At 41.5% G+C, this 9,634-nt stretch overlaps 1 long non-coding RNA gene across 1 annotated transcript; it reads right to left on the minus strand.

The window, feature by feature from the left end:
- Positions 1 to 6,454: 6,454 nt before the first annotated feature.
- Positions 6,455 to 8,500, minus strand: LOC149339007 (uncharacterized). Its single transcript, XR_016283775.1, has 4 exons — positions 8,466 to 8,500; positions 7,568 to 7,609; positions 7,104 to 7,133; positions 6,455 to 6,472 (listed from the first exon to the last, which is right to left on the minus strand). It is a non-coding gene; the product is annotated as an uncharacterized LOC149339007 (long non-coding RNA).
- Positions 8,501 to 9,634: the final 1,134 nt, after the last annotated feature.

Raw genomic sequence — 9,634 nt, forward strand, 5'->3', positions numbered from 1 at the left:
GAGATCGACCGGCTCCTGAACGCAAAAAGCAGACATAAGCTTTACCAATACATCCAGAACAAGCACACCATTGAACACTGGGTCATCCCGGATATCAGTAGATTAATCAGTTGATTTTTAAACTGGTGGGTTTGTCACGAGTCTGATTTCGAATCATGCAAAAAGACTGACCCAGTTAAGTGAATATAGGTAGTGTTTTTTGAGCGAGTGTTTTTGCGTAGGAATGAGCAATCACGTGCCGAAATTGCAGCTGCGGCCCATCTTGGCTCGACCGTCGATTTTTTTTTATACAGATTTGAATTTTCATATACCAACATCAGCCAAGAGCGGCTCTCTAATTTCCAAGTTCATGCAATCCACAATCATCTTGTAGATCTAAACAAGCTTTACTTACCTACGCCTCCGCCCAGAGATCGGCCGGCGCCTGTGTTGAGATATCATTAACATTTGTCACTCCAATATACAAATAGTAGACAAAGGGGAACATAGCTCTATAAATATTTCTCAAGCAGGACATTCAATTTCTGTTTACGAGTTCTTGTTTTCCCCTTTCTTTCTGTTTCAAAGAAGCTGCTGGTAGTATAGAAATGAACTGCACTTGCGCAACCTGCTTTTTGAGGAGATGGATATTTCAATGGTGTGAGCCTCAAGAATATATGCAGCTAAAGCAGATCTCTGGTAGACTGGAAGTTTCATCACAGAGTTTAGACTGCCTTTAAATCACCATCTTCAATATGCTGCATACAGTGTACTTAATTATACTTTTAGAATCACTTCTTTAGTTTGATTCCCCAAAATGAGCAAAAAAGTCTTCAATCACATTAACGGCGCAATCCTGGTTACAAAAAAAAGTTGCTTACCTACGCCTCCGCCCAGAGATCGGCCGGCACCTGTGTTGAGATATCATTAACATTTGTCACTCCAATATACAAATGGTAGACATAGGGGAACATAGCTCTATAAATATTTCTCAAGCAGGACATTCAATTTCTGTTTACGAGTTCTTGTTTTCCCCTTTCTTTCTGTTTCAAAGAAGCTGCTGGTAGTATAGAAATGAACTGCACTTGCGCAACCTGCTTTTTGAGGAGATGGATATTTCAGTGGTGTGAGCCTCAAGAATCTATGCAGCTAAAGCAGATCTCTGGTAGACTGGAAGTTTCATCACAGAGTTTAGACTGCCTTTAAATCACCATCTTCAATATGCTGCATACAGTGTACTTAATTATACTTTTAGAATCACTTCTTTAGTTTGATTCCCAAAAATGAGCAAAAAAGTCTTCAATCACATTAACGGCGCAATCCTGGTTACAAAAGAAAGTTGCTTACCTACGCCTCCGCCCAGAGATCGGCCGGCGCCTGTGTTGAGATATCATTAACATTTGTCACTCCAATATACAAATGGTAGACATAGGGGAACATAGCTCTATAAATATTTCTCAAGCAGGACATTCAATTTCTGTTTACGAGTTCTTGTTTTCCCCTTTCTTTCTGTTTCAAAGAAGCTGCTGGTAGTATAGAAATGAACTGCACTTGCGCAACCTGCTTTTTGAGGAGATGGATATTTCAGTGGTGTGAGCCTCAAGAATCTATGCAGCTAAAGCAGATCTCTGGTAGACTGGAAGTTTCATCACAGAGTTTAGACTGCCTTTAAATCACCATCTTCAATATGCTGCATACAGTGTACTTAATTATACTTTTAGAATCACTTCTTTAGTTTGATTCCCCAAAATGAGCAAAAAAGTCTTCAATCACATTAACGGCGCAATCCTGGTTACAAAAAAAAGTTGCTTACCTACGCCTCCGCCCAGAGATCGGCCGGCACCTGTGTTGAGATATCATTAACATTTGTCACTCCAATATACAAATGGTAGACATAGGGGAACATAGCTCTATAAATATTTCTCAAGCAGGACATTCAATTTCTGTTTACGAGTTCTTGTTTTCCCCTTCCTTTCTGTTTCAAAGAAGCTGCTGGTAGTATAGAAATGAACTGCACTTGCGCAACCTGCTTTTTGAGGAGATGGATATTTCAGTGGTGTGAGCCTCAAGAATCTATGCAGCTAAAGCAGATCTCTGGTAGACTGGAAGTTTCATCACAGAGTTTAGACTGCCTTTAAATCACCATCTTCAATATGCTGCATACAGTGTACTTAATTATACTTTTAGAATCACTTCTTTAGTTTGATTCCCCAAAATGAGCAAAAAAGTCTTCAATCACATTAACGGCGCAATCCTGGTTACAAAAAAAAGTTGCTTACCTACGCCTCCGCCCAGAGATCGGCCGGCACCTGTGTTGAGATATCATTAACATTTGTCACTCCAATATACAAATAGTAGACATAGGGGAACATAGCTCTATAAATATTTCTGAAGCAGGACATTCAATTTCTGTTTACGAGTTCTTGTTTTCCCCTTCCTTTCTGTTTCAAAGAAGCTGCTGGTAGTATAGAAATGAACTGCACTTGCGCAACCTGCTTTTTGAGGAGATGGATATTTCAGTGGTGTGAGCCTCAAGAATCTATGCAGCTAAAGCAGATCTCTGGTAGACTGGAAGTTTCATCACAGAGTTTAGACTGCCTTTAAATCACCATCTTCAATATGCTGCATACAGTGTACTTAATTATACTTTTAGAATCACTTCTTTAGTTTGATTCCCCAAAATGAGCAAGAAAGTCTTCAATCACATTAACGGCGCAATCCTGGTTACAAAAAAAAGTTGCTTACCTACGCCTCCGCCCAGAGATCGGCCGGCACCTGTGTTGAGATATCATTAACATTTGTCACTCCAATATACAAATGGTAGACATAGGGGAACATAGCTCTATAAATATTTCTCAAGCAGGACATTCAATTTCTGTTTACGAGTTCTTGTTTTCCCCTTTCTTTCTGTTTCAAAGAAGCTGCTGGTAGTATAGAAATGAACTGCACTTGCGCAACCTGCTTTTTGAGGAGATGGATATTTCAATGGTGTGAGCCTCAAGAATATATGCAGCTAAAGCAGATCTCTGGTAGACTGGAAGTTTCATCACAGAGTTTAGACTGCCTTTAAATCACCATCTTCAATATGCTGCATACAGTGTACTTAATTATACTTTTAGAATCACTTCTTTAGTTTGATTCCCCAAAATGAGCAAAAAAGTCTTCAATCACATTAACGGCGCAATCCTGGTTACAAAAAAAAGTTGCTTACCTACGCCTCCGCCCAGAGATCGGCCGGCACCTGTGTTGAGATATCATTAACATTTGTCACTCCAATATACAAATGGTAGACATAGGGGAACATAGCTCTATAAATATTTCTCAAGCAGGACATTCAATTTCTGTTTACGAGTTCTTGTTTTCCCCTTTCTTTCTGTTTCAAAGAAGCTGCTGGTAGTATAGAAATGAACTGCACTTGCGCAACCTGCTTTTTGAGGAGATGGATATTTCAGTGGTGTGAGCCTCAAGAATCTATGCAGCTAAAGCAGATCTCTGGTAGACTGGAAGTTTCATCACAGAGTTTAGACTGCCTTTAAATCACCATCTTCAATATGCTGCATACAGTGTACTTAATTATACTTTTAGAATCACTTCTTTAGTTTGATTCCCAAAAATGAGCAAAAAAGTCTTCAATCACATTAACGGCGCAATCCTGGTTACAAAAGAAAGTTGCTTACCTACGCCTCCGCCCAGAGATCGGCCGGCGCCTGTGTTGAGATATCATTAACATTTGTCACTCCAATATACAAATAGTAGACATAGGGGAACATCGCTCTATAAATATTTCTCAAGCAGGACATTCAATTTCTGTTTACGAGTTCTTGTTTTCCCCTTCCTTTCTGTTTCAAAGAAGCTGCTGGTAGTATAGAAATGAACTGCACTTGCGCAACCTGCTTTTTGAGGAGATGGATATTTCAGTGGTGTGAGCCTCAAGAATATATGCAGCTAAAGCAGATCTCTGGTAGACTGGAAGTTTCATCACAGAGTTTAGACTGCCTTTAAATCACCATCTTCAATATGCTGCATACAGTGTACTTAATTACACTTTTAGAATCACTTCTTTAGTTTGATTCCCCAAAATAAGCAAAAAAGCCTTCAATCACATTAACAGCGCAATCCTCGTTACAAAGAAAAGTTGCTTACCTACGCCTCCGCCCAGAGATCGGCCGGCACCTGCGTTAAAATATCATACACTTTTTTCACGCCAATATAATATAAGTAGACGCCATGGAACACAGCGAAATGCGCTGCCTGAGGCACAACACATAGCATATTTTCGCAGATAAGTGTCTTTGTCATGCTTCAGCTTTAATATACCCATGAATTGTGATACCAATTGGATGAAGTTGTTATGGATGCTTTGTGCGCAAGCTTTAACACATTGGCTCTCTAGCTCATTCTTTTCATACTGGTCACTCAAATCGGCTTTCTAGTTCATGGTTTTGATACAGCTAGCTTGATAATTTTGAGAACCCTGAACAATGAAATGTCGCTTTACTCAAATATATAATCGTCGTACAAGCGTTACATACCTACACCTCCACCCAGAGACCGCCCAGCGCCTGCGAAGAGATATCAAAGCAATATCGGTCAAATGTTTAGGAGAATCCCCTTGGATAGAGGAGGTTTGTAATAAGGGAGTAATTACTCATTGGCGTCCACCCAAGGACAACTATATGGCTACAAAGGTAAGCTGTACAGCTTTTTCAGAAGATCGTAGTTAACGAAAACTTTATTCTGGCCCGGCGTTCAAACCCGGGACCACCGCTTCACCAGAGCAGTCGCTCTACCAAATGAGCGAACCGGGACGGCAGGCTTATGATAGGGCGAGAGCGAATTGATAAATAATTTGAAGTGGAAACAATGTTGGCCAAAATGTTCAGGGGAATGCCCGTATGGCTGCGCTAGGGTGGATGCCAATGAGTAATTACTCCCTCACTACAAAGGCAATATTAATGCTCTATGCCAAGACAAGCATAGCGGAGAACATGCTACGACAAAGGTTCCTGAAGCAACTTTTCACAAGCTTCGGTGTTTGTCATAAGTCCTGCTGGAAATCATGCACCAGTATTTCATCATTATTGAAAGCTCTTTCAGTGGCTGGTTTCTGAAGAATCATGAGCCGCCATCTCCTAATTAGATCTGTGGTGTACCTTCCTAAGACTTCAATCTCGATTAAGTGTGTTCGCCTACGTGTTAATCGCCATCAGCATAGAGGAACTTGCCGCATATAGAGCTAATATTTTAAATATTGTTTTTGCCATAATAAATTTTAGTGAGCAAAAAGAATAAAGGTTCCTTTAAACAAATTCTTTATTGAATTGTCAATATAAACCAGCTTGAGTTACCTGCACTACCACCCAAAGATCGCTCAACCATATTTCTAGCTCTTGCGTGGCGTTGTCAAAGACATTGGGTATGGCAGTATACCAAGTGCACACACCTGGACAAGATAGCGTCAAAAAATTGGTGACGCTGGTGATGGCTTAATTTTATAAGCTTCAGAACTTTTCTTCAGACCTGCTGTAAAGCATACGCAAAGCATTTAGCAGTTGTTGAGCACGTTCTTAACCGAGCGGATGTTTCCTGCAAAGCATAACCAATCAGCAGGTTCTAATTATCGCTAATTAGGTGCGGCCAGGCCCGTGAAGTAGTGGTGGAACCCTACTTTTTCCTTGCCCTCCTCAGTTTTTTTTTTATTATTGCACGAAAAACAGTAATAAAGACGTCAGTACTGAGCATCTCTGACCGTCAGTAAATCTCGATTCTACGCGTTATTCTACCTCAAAAGCGCCACAAGAAAAGTGCGAGGTACCGAGTACCGACGTCAAGCATTCAGCTCACTTTGCGCCTCATTGATTTTCACTGGGCATAAGGACAAAATCTCCCTTTATAAGAAAGCTGTTGCTCTAAATATGCGCCACTCACCTACAAATTCACCAACAGATGGCTAAGCCATGCCACCGCCTACAGCGTAAAGATATCATTTACATTATTGCCGCAAGGATGCCATGGGTAGACAGAGCGCATCCATATGGCGCCATAGGTATCGTTAAACCACATTATGGAATTTCCGCTTAGGTGTTTGCTTTTTATCTTGCGTCCTTTTGCAAAGCAAGTCAGAATGGGCCACCACCAATTGCTTGCACCTATTATTTTATTTGAGAGCATTTTCTTACCAGAGATGCCTAGCAAGATTTCTTAATTTCCTATAAGGTCCTGTCAGCAGCCTGTCAAAATTTTGCTGTACTAGTTAGACTGCCTGCGAAGCGCAATCATCAAAGTGCTAAATACCGCGTCCCGAGCTGTTGCTTTTACCTCAAGAATTTTGACCGATCAAAACGACGAAATGTCCTTCCAGTCAACTTCTTAACGCAATCAACGTCTTACCATAGGCGTCCGCAAACTATATAACATAAGGGACGACACAGGAGGACAAGTAACGCAAGCCAGCATCACTTACCGACACCACCGCCCAGAGATCGCCCAGCTCCTGCATAGAGAGAGCCTAGTCAGTAGTCGCCCTAATATACGAACACACCGTATATTGCGAGCATGCTTCCCTGAAGCATAATAATGAGTTCATTTTCACGAGTTTGCTTGTGTTTCCTGCGCAATGCGTAGGAATAACTTACGAAATATTGTCATGGCTATACAGTCGGGACAGCCAGGTCACGTTTTACTGAGCAGCGCCAGACAGCAGCGAACTCCCGAGCGAAACCCGAAGAAGAGACGACGAAGAAGCACTGCCCGCCACCATGGCTAAGGCTAGCCAGGATGGCGGTTAAGGCAGTTCGGCCAGCAGACGGCGCCACGAGAATGTCCAGGAATGTGGCAATATTAACACTTAAAGTGCTTTGTTTTAGCATATGGTTATTGCTAAAGTTTGCTCCACCGAGGCTTTCTACTGCTTACAGCTGAGGATTACTTTCATCAGGCTTTTGAATCCTCATTATAAAGGTCAGCCTACATGCAAAATAATAACAGCAAAATGTGGAATATTGCCTCCGGAGGTTATATTTGTCTGGCGTGTTCGTCAATACTTATGAGCGTCGAAAATCATGAGGAGTCCATTTAGCGAAATTGATGAAGGAACCACAGTTATAAAAACAACCGTTACTTACCTACACCTCCGCCCAGAGATCGGCCGGCTCCTTTATAGAGATATCATGCATTAGACACACCAATAGACCAGAAGGAGACACACTGCAGAATATAGCACGAAAGAGGTTTCAAAGCCAGGTTTACCGGTTACTTTTTACAATTTTTTTGTGTTGGTCCTGCGTCCTTTCAAAGAATGCATGAATAGTACCCCAAAATTTAACAATTACTTTTCTATCTGAGCGCACGTTTTTCACAGACACCTGAGCGCCACGATGTGCTAATTGGAGGCATTGCACACCTTTCGAGAACTGCACAAATTTATAATATGGGTAAGACAAACCAGAAATCAGCATCAGCATAGTTGTACACACAGTGTTCCGAATTTCTCATGCTTTGTACATCATTAATTTGACTCGGCAAAGAGGTGAAAAATTCCTTTTATCAAATTTTTTAGGGATCATCGTTCAAACCATGCGTCACTTACCAACACCACCGCCCAGCGATCGCTCAGCCATGTCTCCGGCTCCTGGGTAAAATTATTATACACATTAGTAACGTCAATATGCCAAGAATGGAACATCGCACACCGTAGCTCTGTAGACGTTCTTAGAAGAAAAAATTAGGTATTTTGAGATGTTAACCTCTTTCTATTAAAGAGAAACTCCGGCGTTTGTCGCACATGCAAGCATGCTTTTAAAACTTGGAGGGAAAGTTCGCTCCCGGATTAACCAGCCACAAGAAGTTCTCTTTCAGGAATTGGATTGTTTTTTTCATTTCGTTGCCACAATCGGAACAACTATAACGGGAACCTTTGTGTGTGTGACGTCACAGTTTGGAAAGCTTGTTGATATTCACTCTGCGTTTGCAGAAGAACAAAAGTTCGGTCTTCTTTTCTGGTGACTTCGGACAGATAATAACTGGAACTGTCGCCTACTCTGTTCTGTTCAGCCAGTCAATGCGCACATGATATGTTTTGGGACAGTATCCGTGATGTCGCAGATTGGTGTGTCGCGATATCATAGTTTCGCCCTAGCTAAGTTTTGGTTTCCTGGCTTCTGCTGCTTAAAGATACTTCTACTCAACATTACGCAAAGTCTTTTGTTGTGCCGGAGGGAGGTCACTTCAATGAATGTGATTTGATCACAAACTCAAAATGTAAAAAAAAAACCTGAAGTTGTCCTTTCAGCTGTGCTTCGAAGCATCGGCGAATAGCGCGCTAATTATTATGCTTATCCACCTTTCATTTGAGCGAATGCTTTGCTTATAAACAAGGACTTGTGGCACGGCGTGATTATATCATGAATTATTCTGATTGTCTAAGAAGATGAAAATTTCTTGATCAATTTCATATGCTGATTATCGTTGACAAATGTTGCACGTACCTACACCTCCACCCAGAGATCGTCCGGCTCCTGCATAAAAATATCACACATCAATATTCGTTGCCCAAATATACAGGAGTAGACAGCGAAGAACGCAGGAAGATAAAAATTCTGGAAGGTGTGTCTAATACGTGAATTTTTAGACTTTTCGTGTTTGTTTCACATCCTCTTTCCCAGTAACAATGAACAGCATAAAGATAATTGCACTAAATTTGGATGTTTTTTAACCCCACGGGTTGGGTTGAAGCATCAGCCGCTAAGATTTCTTATCACATGTAACGCCTTGCTTCGGCCCCAGGAATCCTTCTCATTTCCTCTAACCTACCTGGCAGGCACCGCGAGCAAAGCGCAACGCACAAGATAACGATATCGTGCTTCTCGAATTAGAGGTTGCTCTATATGATGGATGATTCAAAATGATGAAATGCCGCCCTAAGAAAATCAATACTGAAACAATCATTGTAAACAATCGTCCTAGCTAAGCCTGCGCCGAGAGTTCGCCGAGCCCAGTATCGGGATCCTGCGGGAAGGCATCATTTTCATCGGTGAAACAAATAAGCCTTGAATAGATAAACCGTGGTCCTTAGCGCAGTAGGCATACCCCAAAATAGATTACGAACGTAATCTTTACTCGAAATTCATTTTCGTTCTGTTTCAAGAAATCTGCGAACGGTCACCAACTGGTCACTACTAAAATAGCTTTTAAAGAAGTTTTCCTAAAAGGGATGCGCTCGCAATATCTCCTATTACACTGAAGCACGTCTTAAGAAGGCTCCCGAATGCTTTCTTATACGGGTTAGACTGCATGTAAAGCGCTACACACCGCAACATGAATTCTTGCCTTCCGCATTCCTTGTACCTGAACAATTCTAATCTGTCAACACGACGACAGATCTACTGAACCACACTCTTGCGTGAATCATCGTTACATGGTCTTCCAAGACTCTGATATCTTCCAAATAAATAAACATGCCAGCGTCACTTACCTACACCACCGCCCAGAGATCGCCCGGCTCCTGTGTAGAGATAGCATAAAGATTAGTCTTTTCAATAGACAAACAATGGACGAAACTTGTAACACACGCACATGAAATCCTCTGAAGTGGAATAATGAAAGACATTCAAAAGCTCGCGTGTTTTACTACCGTACAGGAATAATTCAGGAAAAT

The sequence above is a fragment of the Amblyomma mixtum genome, chromosome 6 (genome assembly GCF_055824585.1).
Source record: "Amblyomma mixtum isolate Tamu chromosome 6, ASM5582458v1, whole genome shotgun sequence".
Classification (NCBI taxonomy): Eukaryota; Metazoa; Arthropoda; class Arachnida; order Ixodida; family Ixodidae; genus Amblyomma; species Amblyomma mixtum.